Source organism: Physeter macrocephalus, chromosome 6 (genome assembly GCF_002837175.3).
Source record: "Physeter macrocephalus isolate SW-GA chromosome 6, ASM283717v5, whole genome shotgun sequence".
Classification (NCBI taxonomy): Eukaryota; Metazoa; Chordata; class Mammalia; order Artiodactyla; family Physeteridae; genus Physeter; species Physeter macrocephalus.
Genome location: NC_041219.1, coordinates 6637271 through 6657277, shown reverse-complemented (window position 1 = coordinate 6657277; position 20007 = coordinate 6637271). Strand labels below are relative to the sequence as shown.

Sequence of the window (20007 nt, the reverse complement as noted above, 5' to 3'; positions counted from 1 at the left end):
ACGGGCCCAGCCGCTCCGCGGCATGTGGGATCTTCCCGGACCAGGGCACGAACCCGTGTCCCCTGCATCGGCAGGCGGACTCTCAACCACTGCGCCACCAGGGAAGCCCTCTTCTTCCACTTTTAACTAACAAATCAAGCACATAGCTCTCCACAGATACTGCTCTCAACTGCTGAAACTCCAGTTTTCTTTTCTTACATTTTCTTAGACAACAAAATCAACAGAAAAGTTCCTCTCAAGTATATGAACAATGCATTTTGCTAACTGATGCCCTTTTCTAGCCATGCCTCTGACAAAGTAGTTCTCTCAGAAGGGACTTTATTACTCTAAGCAATATAGACTCAGCAGAATTAGAAAACTGCTCTTAACCTTAGATGTTAAAATTAACCCTTAGCATTCTAATCCATTTTCTCCATTTCAGTCTTTTATCATGATGATGATTAAGATAAACATGATGTCAGCTTACAGTTGTTGAGTGTTTACTATGCAAGACACTGTAATAAGTACTTAACAGGCCTGACTTCCTGTACTTCCTACAACAATCCTCTACTGATCCCCATCCTACAGATGAGGAAACTGAGATTTCTGTCAGCTCTACAGCTAGAACTAGAGTCTGGTGATTCATCACATTTTACTCTCAGATGTTTTTACAAAGGTGTTCAGTATTAAGGAGCAGGAAAAAATCCATTAGCTCTACAGTATAATTTGAGTTGCATTATTTTAGAGCACATAATTTGTCAATGCCTTATCACTATTTTCTAGTAAAATACAAACTTTTTAGTACGATGTATAAAGCTCTCCATGAGGCCCCTGCCCTGTCCTCATCCTCACTTGAGCCTGGGATGCAGACGTACAGAAGCACTTGCTCCCAAATCTGCCCCATGGAATCACACAGTATCATACTTGTCTGTTTTATGTCAGCCTCTCCAATTTGTTGGCAAGTTGGGACAAGGGCCATTTTTTTCAATTCTGTCTTTAAACTTAGGACTATACCTGATTAACAGTGAAGTTTCAAAAATGTTGGTAAAATTAATTAATAACAACACACTTAGATACATCTTATTCAAGATGGTGAAGCTATTTTCACAGTGGTTAAACATTTTTTAAAAATATATAAACATTTTAAATTTTAGTAAATTTGTTTATTTTTGTTATATGTAACAAACTCACAACATGTTATGCAAATATCGTCTCAATGCTTGAATAACTGCACATTTATCTTCTGCATATATAGTTTCACTTCTACTAATAACAATAGTATAAAGCTAAAAAGTTCTGTGAAATAATGAATTCTGAGTTCTTCAAAGCAATAGTTGGGCTTAGAAGCAATGCAGACCATTAGATAGGGCTCCAGTCCTATTATTCGTTACATGTTTAGACATGAGTAAATCACTTTCTTTTTCTTGATTTCATTTTTTCTAATCTGTTAAATCTCCAAAATAATTTCGATCTCTACATCTCTATGATTCTCTTCTTGGAGATACAAGCAAGAAAGGACCCAGCAGAAGGCAGGACTACAAACACCGTTGCAGTGTTTTTCCCGAAAGAGATCCTGCCCACTGGGGAGGCTTCCCTGCTGGGAAGCTTGATGAAGCCACCATTCCAGCCAGCAAGAAGGACAAGTGTGGCAGGTCTTTACTTGGGGACCTGTATTTTGCATTAGGAAAATGTTCATAAGGGGCCTCTGATTTTCCTACTGTTTATTTCCCATAATGTGCTGGACATTTCCTTTCCTTCTGTTAAAAATTCGTTTTCTATATCATGATCTACTAGTTTGTAAAGTGAGAGTAGGCACCAAATGACTGTGCTCTTTGTAGAAAGGAGAAATTTCTAGATTTGGAGGCAGAAGCCGTGAGGTATGAAACCCCCAAAATTCATCAGAGCTGTTTTTGCAATGGGCATACTCAACACAAGAGGTATACTAGACATTTTAGGGAATAACAACGAATAACCAAATGTAATTAAAGGAGATTTTACAATTTTGCAAGTTAACTCAGCCTGAATTCTTTACTATTCAGTTTTGGTGGGGATGGAAGGAAGAAATGGATTTAAAAGAAACGTCTCTACTGAATGACACTCTATGATCTGATCGGGAGACTCCCACCTATGCGTTTCGGAAAAAGTCAAACAAAAACTTTCACTGAGTGTGTAAAGTTTTGTATTAGGTATGTTGTGATTTTATGTGGGATAAAAGAAATGTTTCCTGCCTTTAGGAAACTTTGAGCTGGTATGGATGGATTTTTGGAAGCAAAGTACTCTTTCACGTTGGGGAAAATAACCTGTGATCAAAATTCAAGTATTTTTTCCATGGACTTCATTCTTTCCAAAGAGTATCATAGATTAAATAATGAGCTCACAATACTCCAGCAACTTCTAAATCTCACATGGTTTTGAAAGGAAAATTGTTAAAAGGCAAAATTTTAGGCTCTTAAAAATCATTACTGTTTATTTTGTTATACCATGACTGTCCATTTAGTCGGTCTTTAAAATTTTTGTGAAGCCTAACTCAGATTCTCCCTAGATTCCTTCTCAATTTTACTTAGTGGATCAGTGTAGATTTTTAGAATTTTAAAATAAGCTATAAATGAAAATTCAAAGTAGTGTTCTGGAAAAAAGAATTCGAAAATCAGTCATAGAAACCTTCCTTTCTAGGTTGTTCAAGTCTGATGGTTTTCCATGCACCAAAATGCTCCTTCATGAATCTCTCTCCTTTGGGGGAGGGGCACAAATAACAATGTATGTCATATCATCATCATCATCATCATCATTACTATGATCATGTGGCTAACATTTAGTCACTATATGTCAAGCATCTCATTAATCCAAATCTCATTTAATTCAAATGAGCAAATATTATAATCACCCCCTTTTTACAGATGAGGAAACTGAGGGACAGAGGGGTTTAAGAAACTTTCCTTAGGTTACAATGGCAAATGGAATAGCTGGGGTTCCAACTGCAGAGGATTCTTAACCACTGCACCACACTACCTCCCTTTAGGGCATCCCAGTTTTCTCTCTTTGGAGCCCCCTGGTTTGGAGGTAAGGGAGATGTCCCGACTTCTGCACCCCTCTCTTGGAGAAATAGTATAACGTTTCTTTGGGAATGGAATTGGTGTAGTTTTCCTGAGGACTGGTGGGCTGAGGCTGTCTGTTGCAGCCCTTTGTTTTTCCAATATACTCCCAGAGAAATGCATTGTAAGTCCTTGCTTGTTCCCTTCTGTCTCAATTTGGCTTCAGGGTTGGTTTTTGGTGCCACAGATGCAATTTCACTTGGGTGAATTTATAGACACAATGTGTTTGGTCATGGAGAACAATGAGCATTCCCTTGGAGAAACTTTTTCATACAGTTTTGACCTTTCTTTTTTTTTCATTTGCAAAGGCAGCATTTCCCAACTTCTAATATCATTATCGCCCAAATAACCTTCACTAGAGGCTGTGTCATTTGCTGCCTAAACTTGCATGAAATCACTTTCTTTAAAAAGTCAGGAGAAAAAGAAGCATGTGAAAAAATATATTTGTTTAGTGCCTACATTTTAGAAAGAAAATTTGACTTTTGCAATCATGAAGGAAGTTGATGGGACCCACTGGGCTATTCTGAGTATATTAACATAAAGACTTCCAGTGAGTTTATTAAGGGAAAAACTATCATCACTTGATGTGGAATATTTGATTACGTATGTATTATCACTTCTTTTCCATTATCTTATTTTAGGGTTTATCAAGAATTGTAACAGTATTCTTTTTCAGCCTACCACAATGAATTTACATTTTAATAGAACACTTCTTGAGTGGGTTCTTTGTGATGTGTCTTGAGGATTGCATTTCAATCATGTGGGCAGAGTAGGCAAAATTCACTTTCTTCCTTTACTGAGTCATTTTAAAAAACCATTGCACAAGACACGTGGTCTATTTAAACACTGGGGGCCGGATTCTATGATAGGCCTTACCTAAGAAAGAGAAATGAAGAAACTTTTTGGTTCCAGTTTTTTTCTTGACTTGACTTGGTTAGGGAGGGTAGTATTGGAAGATATAATACTGGAATGGGTTTAGTGGATTCGATACTTTCCAAAGTAAATTATTGGTTAGAAAATGAATTCTTAAAACATTATCTACTGGAACACAGGTTTGATTATATTTTATACCAAAATCCTCCATTTTCTGAAATCCTGTAAGACATCTCTGTGTCAGCTATGATTTATAATATTAATGACATTTCCGACAATATAAACATATAATCAGAAAAGCACTAAAAAAAAGAAAAAGAAAAAAGGGGAGTTTCCTGGTGGTCTAGTGGTTAGAATTTGGCACTTTCACTGCCGGGGCCCGGGTTTAATCCCTGGTTGGGGAACTAAGATCCTGCAAGCCGCACAGCCAAAAAGAAAGAAAAAGAAAAAGAAAGTATAACTGAATCATATATAAACCACACACTATTTCACATGCCTCATGACTTCATTGTGTGCAAACATGCATGCGCACACACACTGTACACATGCATTCCTTATGAATGTAGGTTAATTGAACAAACATGAAATTATATGTCGGCTAAAAAATTCTAGGGCAGGTGGTTCCAGAATGTACACCCATATCTGAAGGCTAGATGGAAATACTCGTATGGAAGAATTTGAAGGTCAAATACATGGCTTAGAAAATGTGAAAAGTAAGGCTAACTAAGAATAGTTAGGAGATGCTAAATTAATAACTAAGGAGATGCTAAATTAATAACTAAGGAGATGCTAAATTAGCTCTTCAGAGAGAGCAGGCTGGGCAGGTACAGAGAGGTGCCCAGCCTAAAACAGTGTTCATCAAAGTATGGTCCACAAACCACTGGCTGTGTCAAAAAGACCCACCTTCCTGAGACTGATTCAGTAGGACTAGGAACCTGCATTTATTTGTGTATTTATTTTTGGCTGCGTTGGGTCTTCGTTGCTGTGCACGGGCTTTCTCTAGTTGCGGCGAGCAGGGGCTACTCTTCGTTGTGGTTCGCGGGCTCCTCATTGCGGTGGCTTCTCTTGTTGTGAAGCATGGGCTCTAGGCGCGCCGGCTTCAGTAGTTGTGTCACGTGGGCTCAGTAGTTGTGGCTTGTGGGCTCTAGAGCGCAGGCTCAGTAGTTGTGGCGCACGGGCTTAGCTGCTCCGCGGCATGTGGGATCTTCCTGGACCAGGGCTTGAACCCGTGTCCCCTGCATTGGCAGGCGGATTCTTAACCACTGCGCCACCAGGGAAGCCCCAATAAAGCATTCTCGATTGCTGAGTACAGGATACAAAGATTAGATGTTACTCTCGACCCCTCTTCTTCCTCCCCTCCCAGGAGCATGTAGTGCAGTAATAGTAGCATATGCACAAAGTGCTTTGTGATTGCAAAAGAGGAAGCGAACATTTTGGCTTCGGGAGGGTAGGGGTGGAATAAGAGAAGGCTTCACAAAAGAGGTGACATGATTGTGTCTTTAAGGCTGAACAGGAGTTTGCTTCTCAGAGAATGGGTTGGGAAAGTGACAGTCCAAGAAGAAGAAGAAATGGAATGTGATGTATGTTCCAGAAAGACTGAATCATCTAATGTGCTTGAAGGAGACGGGCATGGGAGACGGCATTGGAAAATGCCCAAATTATCTGAACTACTACTCATGAAGAATTGTTCCTCTGTCCTTGCATGCTCCTGTGAAAAGCTGCTCAATACCTCCAGCAGAGCATTCCCACCCACCCCCAACGCTCCTTTAGTTAGAATGTATTACTATGTGTTGGTATTACATCTGCACTTTTGTAATGTAACAGTATTCATTTAACTTCTGGATTCAAGTAGACTGCTAAAGTTGGTGATATTATTAAAACTGAGAAAAGTTTGGAACAACATTCCACTTTCAAGAGAAAATAGTTCATTCAGCTCTAGAGTTGGAAAATAAAAATACAGTGTCTTTGCCAAAAATAGAGGTCGAATCTAAATAGAAGTCAGACCAAAACTAGAAGTTTTAATCTGAAAGAAGCTCAATAGTTATTAAGCATGGCAGTACATGTAAAAATTTGTTCAATGGCTTATGATGATAATTTAAAATCCTTGAGGAGATGGCCAATCCTCTTACGACCACACAGAACACAGAAATGAAACAAAACATCTTGAATGCTCATGCATGCCTTCAGATAGGCTCATAATGTGTGTATATGTGTATATATATATATTTTTTTAATGAAATATTACAACATCATTTCTGCATGAATGAAACCAACAAGCCCTGTCCATAAGTCCCTAGAACCAGGATTGATAGACAGGGGTGATGAAAAATTGATGCTTCCTATTTGTGGCAGAATGTATTTTCCAAAGATGGCTGCACCAATATCCATCCTATTTTACATGCTCTTACAATGTGACATTGACACTCCTCTATTCAGGGGTGTGGGTTTCCCTTCCCTAGAACATGGATGAGCCTGTGATTACAGAGAATGTGATGCTATGTGATTTCTAAGGCTAAATCAGAAAAGAGGACATAGCTTCTGCCTGAATCTCTCTCTTGGGAATGCGTGCCCTTGGGATTCTGACACTATGCTGTAAGTAAGCCCAAAGTAGCCCATGCAGAGAGATCACATGGAAAGGCCTGTGTGGAGAAGAACCAAGGCCCCCCAGTCAACAGCCAACATCAACTCTCTGATTTGAGAGTAAATGAGCCTTCAGATGATTCTAGCTAGCCTCCAGCCTTCGAGTATTCTACAAGGACCTCAGACATCATAGGGCAGAGATAAACTGTCCCCATGTGCCCTGTCTGTATTTATGACCCACAGAATTTGTAAGCATAATAAAAATGATTTCATCCATCAATGATAATTTTTTTTTTTTTTGAGGTACGCGGGCCTCTCACTGTTGTGGCCTCTCCCGTTGCGGGGCACAGGCTCCGGACGCGCAGGCTCAGCGGCCATGGCTCACGGGCCCAGCCGCTCCGCGGCACGTGGGATCCTCCCGGACCGGGGCACGAACCCACGTCCCCTGCATCGGCAGGCGGACTCTCAACCACTGCGCCACCAGGGAAGCCCCATCAATGATAATTTTTGACAGTGACTAAGAGATCATAGGACCCCTAGGACTAAAAATGTGGAAAACCTTTAAGGTTCTCCTTGATCTACATACTGGAAAGAACCTGAGGTTTGATGAAGTGGAGTCCAATGAGTCACCATGATGTAAGACAGGACTCCTTACCCAGTCCCCAGACCTAAAGCTCCTTGAATGAAGGCAAGGCTGCTTATCCTTGAAAAAGACCTGTGGTAGCACCTCAAGTAATGCCTACTAAAAATCTTCTCCTACCCTTTCCCAAGAGAACATGCAAACATTTACAAGAGTAGCTGCGCAGTAGGGAAAGGGCAGCCATTTAGAGTATTATTGGACACTGGCTCTGTGCTGACCCTAATCCCTGGGGACACTAAGTATGACTGTGCTCAGAATGTGAGCTCATGGGGTCAGGGGAAAACGGAGTTTTGACCTAAGTTGATGTCACAATGGGTCCAGTGGGGCTTCCCTGGTGGCGCAGTGGTTTAGAATCCGCCTGCCAATTCAGGGGACACGGGTTCAAGCCCTGGTCCAGGAAGACCCCACATGCTGCGGAGCAACTAAGCCCATGAACCACAACTACTGAGCCTGTGCTCCAGAGCCCACAAGCCACAACTACTGAGCCTGTGTGCCACAACTACTGAAGCCCGTGCGTCTAGAGCCCGTGCTCTGCAACAAAAGAAGCCACCGCAGTGAGAAGGCCACGCACTGCAACGAAGAGCAGCCCCCGCTCGCTGCAACTAGTGAAAGCCCACACGCAGCAATGAAGTCCCAACGCAGCCAAAAATAAATAAATAAAATAAAATAAAAGAGGGTCCAGTGAGTCCATGAACTCTCCTGTGGTTGATATTCTAAATGTACAGATGCAATACACATGCTTGGTCTGGTCGTACACCGGTCGTAATTTCTACCTTGACTTCCTTTACCCATGGAGATAAGGCTGTTATGGTGGATGACTGAAACTACCTCCTTCCTCCCGAAATAGTAAACCACTACTGCATCCCTAGGGAAGTCACAGAGATTATAGGAGTGGGGATTCCTACCACATTAATGTTTAACTTGCCTATTTGGCTCTTGTAGAAGACATACAAGTCTTGGAGAATGACTGTATTGTTAAATGAATCAGTGGTAACTCTACCTTCAGTTGCTGTTTCAGATAACAGTCTCTATATTGGAGCAATTAAACTTACCTCCAGAGCCTATTCTATGGTGACTGATCTGACAAATGCTATCTTCTCCATCCTTGACAGAGAGCACCAGAGAGAGTTTGCTTTTATCTGGCAAAGATGGTGTAGACTACTGTCTTACTCAGGTCTACCTCAACTCTCTCTGGACCAGGGACCTTGACCTGTCGCCCTCCCACAAAACATCATACTGTCTGCACATTGATGAGCTGATCAGAAATCAGGGAGTACAAACTGCTCTAGATTCCTTGGTAAAGTACAGGTGTGCCAGAGGGTGGGAAATGCAGCAGCCTGTTATTTCAGTGATGCTTCTGGGGGTCTCGTGGCACAGGGAATTTCTGGATATCCCCTTCAAAGTGAAAGACAGATGGCTGTACCTTTCACTCCTTAAAACTAAAAAAGAGGCACAATGCTTGATGGATCCTTTATACTTTGGAGGAAACATTTACCCACATTTGGGATTGCTCCTCTGACCCCTTACTGAGTAACCCATTTACCTGCCAGCTTTCAGTGACAGCCAGAGCAGGAGAACCCGCTCCAGGCACTCCAGGCTACAGAAAGCTCTCTTGATTGACTTCTGTGGCCCAGGGCCTCCAATGGTATCCAAGGGGTCTGGGCCAGATTGGAGGGATAGATGGAGCCTGTAGAGAGCTCTGATAGCATAAATCAAACTCATGCTTTCTTTGACAAATCACTATCCTCCTTTTGAGAAACCCTTGGTTTGTTACTGAATGCCCGAACATGGGACACCCAGTCACCATGTTATCCATTGTATACTGGGCTATTTGACCCACTGAGACATATAGGTGGGGTTTTCAGGGCTAAAGCAGGTCCTGCAGGCAAATAAGATTCACAAGAAAATGGCTCGCATTCCCAATGCACCTTCTCTTTTGTACTGCGGCTTTCCCCAACTTGTCCTAATGTGCAGTTGTTAATGTGGGCTTGTTTTTCTCATACCAAGACATACATACCTCCAGGAGTACTCTGCAGTGTGCTAGGGAGTACCTGAAGCCTATGACCAGTTTCGATGGATGAAAAAATTTGAGCTCAGTTTGAGCATAACTTTGAGCAGAACTCCTGATTGTTTATTTCTCTTGAAAGGCATGATGTTGGAGGTATGGACCTACACTGATTTATGGGCACTAGATAACAAATAATAAATTGCACTTTGAGTAAACAGATTAGAGTATGTTAAAGCCTCAGAAACAGAACTCTGAACAATACATAAGATCCAAAAGGTATACTTCCCATGCACCCTTTCTCAGGAAGCTACTTGAGGATGTACTCCACCAAAGCAAAGGTATAAAGAGGAAGAAGGCATGGGGTCAAGGAAACAGTATACCTAACAGAGGAGAGACAGAGCAGGCCTAAGGTGCAACCAGTTCGGTTTGGGGCAGTAGGCTGAAGGAGTTCAGAAAAGTTATGCCAGAAAATTTTTTTAAAAGAGAAAAAAGTAGAAAACAGCTACGTATAATGAATATGTATATGAAAAACAGTGTGCAAAGGAGTTTTACAATTCTGTGGGAGAATTTTGTTAAAGTAAGAGAAAGGTATACAAGGAAGTAAGAAAATATTATAAGGGGATGATTATCAGCTCAAAGAACATAAAAAGTTGCAATAAAGAAGAACAATACATAGTTAAAATAAGTTAAGCACTCAATGCTAATTTAGCCAAAAGTTATGATATTTAAAGGATGAAGGGAGGAAAAATGAGATGGAATGGGATGGTGTAAGAAAGCTAAATCCTCAGATTCAATCATAGGCAGGCAATTGTGTCTAAAATATATATATCGGGCTTCCCTGGTGGCGCAGTGGTTGAGAGTCTGCCTGCCGATGCAGGGGACGCAGGTTCGTGCCCCGGTCTGGGAAGATCCCACATGCTAGTCTGCCTGCCGATGCAGGGGACGCAGGTTCGTGCCCCGGTCTGGGAAGACCCCACATGCTGCGGAGCGGCTGGGCCCTGAGCCATGGCCGCTGAGCCTGCGCGTCCGGAGCCTGTCCTCTGCAACGGGAGAGGCCGCAACAGTGAGAGGCCCGTGTACCGCAAAAAAATAAATAAATAAATAAAATAAAATAAAATAAAAAATATATATCAAACTGACACAGCAGTGTAAAGCAACTATACTCCAATAAAAACAAACAAAAAACAAAAAAATAAAATATATACACCACAGAGCTTATTGTTTAGAAACATGGAGGTAAATACTAGGAAAAACAGAAAACAAAAATAGTTAAATACGGTTGTTTCTGGATGCCAAAAGGGATTGGGACAGAGGAGTCCCAACAGTAGTTCTATTTAGAACTTTCTCCATTTCCTCTATGGTAATTTGTCTATTTTTTTAAAATCACTATTAGATTGCTTTAGTTTGGAAGTTTGTATTATCCTAGAGAATTACCATATCATCCTATGGTTTCAAATTTACTGGCATTGTATTTGATCAAAGTATTCACTTGAAATTATTTTAACTCTTCCTATATTTACAGTTATTCCCTCATTCTTGTTTCTAATTTTGTGTTTTTGGAGAGCATTTCTTTGGTAACTAAACTTACTGAGTATTCATATCTGAACTTATCTTTCTGAAAAAAAATTCTGCATTCCCTGAACATGCTCAATAAATCTCCAATGGGAATTTATTTTTTAAAATTTTTTTGCCGTGCTGCTTGGCTTGTGGGATCTCAATCTCAGCTCCCTGACCAGGGATTGAACCGGGGCCATGTCAGCAAAAGTCCAGAATCCTAACCACTAGGCCACCAGGGAACTCCCTCCAATGGAAATTTTGAAGCTCTGCAAAATTTTAATGCCATAAATTTGTGTTGTTAATTTTCCACCTAGCGGCTCTGCAAAATCAAATAAGTATCTGTTGAAAAACACTGAAGGGCAAGGTGCTTGACATCAACCAGAAGAAAACAGACATTCAGTACTTCACATGGGCATGGGAGAAAGAAAGCTCAATGGATGGAGGAGGTGGATGTCACCTCGGAACTAAGCAGTAAGTGCATGCACATGCTCACTCACACACACACACACACACACGCCCCCAGTACTGTGTAAAGCCCTCCGACAACTACACAGAAAGTAAGCTCCAACCCAGCAGGGATTTCTTTTACCACTGCATCCCCAGAACCTAGAATAGTGTGCCTGCCACTTGCAGGTCCTCCATAAACATCTGTTGAATTAATGATTCTACAGATATTTTAAAATAATGCCACCTGTAGAAAATTTTTACAAGTAGATATTTTCCTACCAGCTATGAAGATTAAGGAATGGAGAGTTGGAAATATTGAGATACCAGAAACTAAGCTGTTGTCTCGATATTACAAAGTTTGTGACAAAGTCCCTAAACTCTTTCCTTGTCCATGAAATTTTCCCTACTTGATGCCTCAGTAATTATTTAAAAATGCAAATGCCAAGGTTTATTTATTCCACAAGTATTAATCAATTATACCTTCTTGGATCATATTTATCCATATATTATCTATAACCTGTATTATCAATAATCCTTAGTCTGTGAAGAAACTGAGGATCAAGAGGTTGAGTGATTGGGGGCTTCCTTGGTGGCACAGTGGTTGGGACTCTACCTGCCAATGCAGGGGACACGGGTTTGAGCCCTGGTCCAGGAAGATCCCGCATGCCACAGAGCAACTAAGCCCGTGCACCAAAACTACTGAGGCCGGGTGCCACAACTACTGAAGCCCGTGCGCCTACAGCCCGTGCTCCACAACAAGAGAAGCCACTGTGATGAGAAGCCCGCGCACCGCAACGAAGGGTAGCCCCTGCTCGCTGCAACTAGAGAAAGCCCACTCGCAGCAACGAAGACCCAACGCAGCCAAAAATACAATAAATAAATTTTTGAAAAAAAGAAAAAGAAAATTGAGGGATTGTTTAAGAAAAAAGGTTGAGTGGTTAGCCCAGAGGTGCACACCTAGACTCAGGTGTAGGTACCTCGATTTCAACATTGCAGCCTTTCCCACTCTACCAGGCAGCTTCTAAAAGTCTGCTATGTGTGCAGCTCTGCCCTGAACACAATTAGTGAAACCTAAGGTGGTCCCTGGAACACGAACCGTAGAAGAGGCTTTCCATTCCTTCAGTACTGTGGCAACGTAAACTGGTATGGGTGAGGCAGGTATACAAGTACAATACACTGTGGTTTTCTCAAGTCGGTAGCTTCATCTCCAACACACTGATACTCTCAGCTGTATTCTCTAGTCGTGCCCTGTGTGCTCCACAGAGCATTTAACATTTCTGGGATTTCTCTCATTACAGAAATAATGTTTTACCAGCTATCTGGGCATCCCTTAGCTCCAGTCAAATTGACACAGAAAATTAACCATCACACCTAGTCTTATACAGAAGAGATGATCATTTATTGCTAAGACAGCTTCACATAATGAAGCTGAATACGTGTTATAGTTTTATTAGAGTAAACTCCTTGAAGTGAAATTGTTGTCACTTCACTTGATTGTCACAGTGGTTGTCAGGTATGCACACTTCAGTTATACATACTATTGATATGTTTGATTATTTTTCTGAGTGGTTGAACCAATTTTCCAGCAATCAGTAGGATTTAACATTTTCTCAAAACCTCACCAACACCTGGTCTTATGAAACATTAAGTTTTACCAATCTGATGGGTGTGAAATGGTATTCCATTATTGTTGTCATTTGAATTTCCCTGAGATTATTGGAATACAGCATTGTTTCACATTTATTGACCATTTGAGTTTTTTCGTGAATTGACTGTACATAACCTTCACTGATTTTCCCATTATGTCATATGTCATTTTCTTAATGATTTCTTAATGATTTGTCATTTTCATAAATGCTGGATAGTCCTTTGTTGATTACTTGTTTTACCATTATCTTCTACTAGTCTGTGGCTTACAGTTTTACTTTGTTTACAATAATTTTAGTCATATGGAAATTATTGTTTTAACATGTTCAAATGTATCAATCTTTTCCTTTTATGATTTGTTCTTTAAACCTTATTTGAGAAAATATTTCTTAGGCCTATGTCATAAAGATATTTTCCTATTCCAACTGCTGAAAGTTTTATAGTTTTCTTTTCACATTTAGGTTTTATTCCATTTGGAATTTGTTGTTTTGGGTGTGAAGTATGTATCACATTTTATTTCTTTTTTACATAGAGCTAATTGCTCAAGCATCATTTATTCATAAGGTCACTCTTTCCCTGATGAATTTCCCACATCTTCTATGTCTCTCAGTAAAATTTAATCATTTCTAGCTTAATTTCACTGAGGATATAATCTTTATTATTTCACTGCTATGAAATTTGTTAAGGCTTTCTTTATGGCCCAGAATGTGATCAGTTTGGGGAAATGTTATGCGGGCACTTGAAATGATGTGCACTCTGCTGCTACTGGATATACTATTTTATATATGTCAATTGGGTCAGTTGTTAAACATGTTATTCAAATCTGCTGGATGTGTATTGATATTGCTTTTGTCTGATTGTTTATCAGTTACAAACAGAGGTGTGTTAAAAATCTCTCATCATGATAGACGTGTATATTTCTCCCTTGAGATATTTCTACATATTTCTGCTTTAATTTTTTTGTTTTTATGTATTTCAAGGTTATATTTTTAGGTACTTCCCAATATAGAATTGTTATATTTTGCTGAATTAACTTTTATAATTATGAAATGTCCCTTTTTATCTCTAGTAACATTTTTTTGCTTCAAAGCCTACTGTATTTCATATAATACAAATACTCCAGTTTTTCTTTCTTCATTTTTTTGGGGGTTGATGTTTGTATGGTGTATGTTTTCCAGTCTATGATCTCTACCTTTTAATTGGAAGAGTTAGTCCATTTATATTTAATATAATTATAAATTTGGGTTTAAATCTACTATCTTTTTTAAAAAAAATTTATTCTACCTGTCTACATTCTTTTTACTCTTTTATTGCATTAAAAAAAATGGCTTCTTTTATATTATTTCATTTTCCCCACTTATTAGCTTTGTATTTATATACTTTTTTACTGTATAAATTCTTGAATTCAACACAGAACCACTAAATCAGAAATTAGGGTGAAATTTCTGATTCAATGGGTCTAGGATGGGACTTGAGAATGTGCATTTCTAACAAGTTCACAGATGATGCTGATGCTTCTCATCCACTGCTCACACTTTGAGAACCATTGGTTTGGAGGAGGAAATTGACTAGATATAAAGAGATTAGTAAAGAGATACTATAATAATCAAAACAAATGATAATATCTTTGACCAGGATAGTGGCAGTGAAAGTTGAAGAAGTATTAATACCAGAGAATAATGATACCATTGATAGAAACAAAAGACTCCAGAATAGAAGCTGGTGTTAGAGAGATAAAGATGATTTTCTTTTGCCATTTTTCTCCTTGTAACAGAGGAAACAGAGGTAATTATAATCAGAATAGATCTTACTCTCACTAAGCAGTATTATTGTCTGGTTTTCCATTTTTAAGAACTATCTTAAAATAAAGTTGTGTTGATAAAGACAATTGTATAAATATATTTATTACACAGGAAAAACTGGATTAAACTCCTAGGATTTAGAATGTAATTTTCTAGGATTTAATTTCTGCTAATGAGATACAACATCAATATATGCTGCTGCAATATTGTTAGATTATAACTAGTAAATTGGACATTGGAGAAGGTTTCAAAGTCCATTTGGTCTACTGCATCAGTTAGATGAATGGCACAGAAGAATTTAGATGAATGGATATTTCTTCACATGTGCTTCGGTATACAGAGAACTTCTAGTGACCCAATCTGCTGGACACTGCTACTCAACCAAGCAAATACATGAAACAAGTTTGTTTGATTAGTTTATTTACAAAAATGATCATAAATTTAAATAATTTAATAAGCACATAGTTCCCTCCACCTTTTCTTTTGGCCATGCCACATGGCTTGTGGGATCTTAGTTCCCTGACCAGGGATTGAACCTGTGCCTCCTGCAGTGGAAGTACCGAGTCCTAACCACTGGACCACCAGGGAATTCCAGTTTTCAATTTTATAACAGTGTTTATTTTAAAGGAAAAGAGGTTATTACTAAAACTTAAAAGTACAAATTTTTACACATTGATTTATGTGACCTAGAGAATACCAAAGGCACAGCATGAGGAATAATAAGAAACATATGTAATATTAAAAACCATTCTATTCAGTATTTTACTGTGAATATTTACGATAATTGTAATATACATGTACTGTTTATCTAGGAACTCAATATGAAATTCTGCTAAAGACGAGAAAAAAATTTTAAACCCAAGGTAAATAAAACTTGACATCTTCATTCATAAATGAGTACCAAAAAAATTTTAGATAAACAAAATTGACAACTTGTAAAAATCTTTATAATTCTGAGGCAAGTTTGTGATAAAATATATGCATCTTTCCTCCAAACTTTAACTGAAATATATTGTAACATCACAAATCTCTCTTATAAAAGTAAAAAGTTTCTGATTAGAGTTTGAGATACATAATTTTGGGAGTTCTTACAAATAATAGAGATCTTCATAAAAGCATCCACAAATGGATGTCAGGGAAGGATTATGATGAGTAATCTCAGACAGGAAAATCCTAGCAGCCTGCAGATTAGATTGTTTCTAAAGAGCTATAATATAAGTGGATATTATCTGACCAAGTTTTCAAATATCTTATCATATTAGTCACCTACTCAAAAGCCTTCCTTGACTTCTGTATTAGTTTCCTATTGCTGCTATAGCATAAATTTAGTGGCTCAAAACAACACAAATGTATTATCTTACAATTCTGAAGGTCAGAATTCCAAAATGGGTCTCACTGAACTAATATCAAGACACCAGCTGGGCTATATTCCTTTCTGAAGGCTCTAAGCAAGAATCCATTTTCTTGCCTTTTCCCACTCCCTTGGAAAAAGGGACTGCCTGCATTCTTTGGCTTGTGTCCTCCTTCTGTATTCAAAGCTGGCAACAGTCAGTTGAGTCTTCTTCAAATTGTATCCCTCTGACCTCTGACCTCCTCCTCCACATTTAAGGACCCTTGTGATTATACTTGGCCCACCAGGATATCTCCCTATCTTAAGGTCAGCTGATTAGCAACCTTCACTCATCTGCAAACTTAATTCCCCTCTGCTGTGTAACATAAGATATTCACAGGTTCTGGGGGTTAGGGTGTGGACATCCTTGGGAGGTGGTATTATTCTTCCTACCATGGCTTCCCAATGTCCAGCAAACCCATCCTATCTGTCAAGGACCTCTGCATTACTGGCCCTAATTTACTCTCCTGTCTTACCCCCAGGGCTCTGATCTTTGTGCCCTGGGTTCCAGCCACACCAGTTTACCTGCTGATCCTCCAATACAGCCCATACTCCACAGCTCCACAGCTTTGCTCCTGGCATTTTTCTCTTCCTTGATGTTCTCTTCATTCATCCTCACCTTTCCTCCCAAGATAAAAACTCTATTCGTTCTCAAAATTTCATGGCAAATGTTTCATTCTCCAGGAAGCTTTTCCCCTAATCATTCCAATCTAGATGTTTCTGTCATATTGTTTGTACCTCCCAGTAGAACTTGAGGTTTTGCCTTGTTTGATATCTTATCTCCTCTGTTAGATAATGATCTCCTTGAGGGAAGAAACTCAAGAATTCATCCTCCCTTCTATGTCAGTTAGGCATATCTAAAACTGAACCCTTGCTTTTCATGCAGACTCCTCCAAAATTACTCTTCCTCCAGTTTTCCCATCTAATAAGATAATCTTCCAACCCCAGTTGTGCTTTTGCCACAAACCTTGTAGTCATCCTCGATTCTTTTTTCTCCCATTCCTCACATCCAACCCATCAGTGGACCTTATCAATGCTACTCCCTGATCTAAGTCACCATCACCTTTCGCTTGTCCTACTGGACTCCCTATTTCCAATCTTGCCTTTGATCCTCTCGCCTTTGCACAAGTCAGCGCGTGTGCACGCGCGCGTGCGCGCGCACGCGCACACACACACACACACACACACACATTCTGTTCTCATCTCAGCAGCCAGAGGGATCATTTAAATTTTTTAAAAGTCTGAGTCTGATTCTATTTCAGTCCTGCTTAATGTCAGATAGCTTACCATCATGCTTAGCCTAGAATCCAAAGTCCTTATAATGTTCTATAAGGCCCTCGCCTCATCTCCCACTGTTCTCTGCCTACTCACTGTCATCCTCACTGCTCCTCACACAGGCCTGGCAGTCACTTGCCTCAGAGCCTTTGCACTTGCTGTTGTGGAACACTCTTTCTCCAGATAGCCACATGATTCATTTCCTTATGTCCCTTAGGCCACTGATCATCCTCTTATGTTCTTTGGGTGTCTGGAAATATCACTTCATCAGAGTCACCCTCCCTGACCATCCTATGCAAAAGAGGAGACTTCATTCCTTCTATCACTGTCTATACCTTTATGCTGCTTGAATTTTCTTTGCACACCTATCGTTACATGATACTACATTATAAATCTATTTCTTATCTGTCACTCTCCACTAAAATGTAAGCTCCATGTGGGCAGAGACTTTGTTCTGATCTCTATTCCAGTCCTAGAACCTGGAAACACACACACACACACACAGCACAAAGTGGCACTTAATAAATATTTGTTAAATGAATGAATTCATCTTTGTATGTCCTCCTGTTTTTTGACCAGTTCTCTGATCATAATAGATGCTGAAGAAGTATTTGTGGGATTAAATTTTATGTACATCCCCAATATTACTTCATATCATCACCAGAGGAAAAACAACCATAGTAAGCCACTTTTTCATGGAGAAATAAAGACTGTAGACAAGCTGTCACAATTCAGATGAGCCTTTTATTACTTAGTTTTGATATGATGGACCTCCCTAGAGCACAAGGTATTGCACATTTAATTCAAGGATGGAGTTCAGAAATTAACCCCAGCAGACCACACCATCTACACAGGAAGTGTGTGTGTGCTGGGGGGAGAGGCACACTAGTATGGATGTGTAGGATACCAAGAAGGTAACTAAGCCACAATTCCCTGTAGTTCATTACATCCAATTTCAATTCCAGGGTATATACTTAAAAGCCTGAAGCCTCTTCTAGTTCTTGCCTAAGTTTTTATTCTCTTGAATGCGTTTCTCTTACTTTTATAGTAGTACTGGTTTCTTAGAAATAGACATTTGTCCTCTCTTTCTAGGTTTTTCATATCAGAGAAAGAAAAAAAACTCAAAAATAAAACATATAGCCTCTAATCACCTGCTCTCTCTTGTTCCATATACAAGAGGCTGGTTTTAAAAATTCATCTTTTCTTTGCAATCCAATGTAATCAACGAGGCAAAAGCAAATGTTTGGAACTGCACAAGCTCATTTCATTTACATTAAACCAATTTTAAATGTTTGGAACTGCATAAGTTCATTTCATTTACATTAAACTAATTTTAAATGATTCTCCTTTTCCTTCAGAATTTGAGTCCCCCCTTTCAAACCAACTCCGTTTATTCAGTAGCATCAAGTAACATTTTTTAACCCAAACACACAAATATTAATCACAATGAATCCTTTCAGTTCTTATTTTACTTTTCTTGAACAACAGATAAGGACATTTTCTAAGCCAGTGTTTATTTTTACTCTGTCTACAGACTAGAATTACTTGTAGAACTTTTTTAAAAACACCAATGCCCAGGACCCACCCAAGACCAAGTCTGAATCTGTGAAGGCTGGACCCAGGCATCAGAATTTCTTTTTATCTTCTTTTTTTTTTTTTTTTTTTTTTGGCCCTGCCATGCAGCTTGCGGAATCTTAGTTCCCTGACCAGGGATTGAACCGGGCCCTCGGCAGTGAAAGCATAAAGCATGGAGTCCTAACCACTGGATTGCCAGGGAACTCCCCACAATTTCTTTTCAAAGTTCCCCCAGTGATTCTAACGTATGGCCATGGATGAGAACCAAACCTCTTAGCACACACAACTGCGAGTCACAAAGAGATAAGGCAGTGATGAGAACAGTTGCCAGAGGAAGCTGACCCCAAATTTAGATTTTGCTACGGTCAATTCAAAGAGCAGATCCTTGCCCTGTGGATAATTAGGACTTGACTTGATAATTAGGATAACTGACTTGAGTACTATATTACATGGCTGAATACAGTGATTGCTTTAGAAACAAGGATATGATTCAAAACATAAGTTGAATAGGACTTAAAGATACTTTAAAGAAATTATTAGTCAAAGGTCAAATTTATTCACACTGTCTTCTTTAGTAGTCTATGGCTTAAGATGTTAGATATGTGCAACATTCTTTCCCCTTCCCTGCTTTTTACTGTATCTAATGCAGCAAACTCAAGGGAGGGGAGAAAGTCCTTGTTCTCTTTTTCTAAAAAGAGATTTCCCAAATGGCTTCTTGTGGTAGTGGGCCATGAAGAAGTGAAAGTTGAAGGTGATTAGGATCCATGACACTGTAGGGAATCTAGACATTCTACAAAGAGAATGGGTGGGGCATCAGGCCTTCAATAAAAAGGTAAGGTCTGGGTAGCCGAGATGCAACAGCAACGGGCCGTGGGTATTGCCTAATTGCAAAGGCACTGTGGAAACATTCTGCTTACATACTGGACTCTGGCACAATGTTTTGGTTGAGCTGAATTTTTCCATCACTAATTGCTTACGAGAATTTCCAAATTGAGCACTTCATTGCTCAAAAGTCGAAAAGTGACTGCAAAAGAACATACTTATGTTCTATATATGGTACAATGCAATCATAATTTGGATAAAGACATATATACTGCTTTGGCCGAGGAAACCCGACAAAATTGAATGGGATGTTGTTCATC

At 39.4% G+C, this 20007-nt stretch overlaps 1 protein-coding gene across 2 annotated transcripts in view; it reads right to left on the bottom strand.

Annotated features, from left to right (window-relative positions):
* The window catches only part of KCNMB4 (potassium calcium-activated channel subfamily M regulatory beta subunit 4), a 63579-nt gene that overhangs the window by 40960 nt on the left and 2612 nt on the right, over positions 1–20007 (bottom strand). The window lies entirely within an intron of this gene.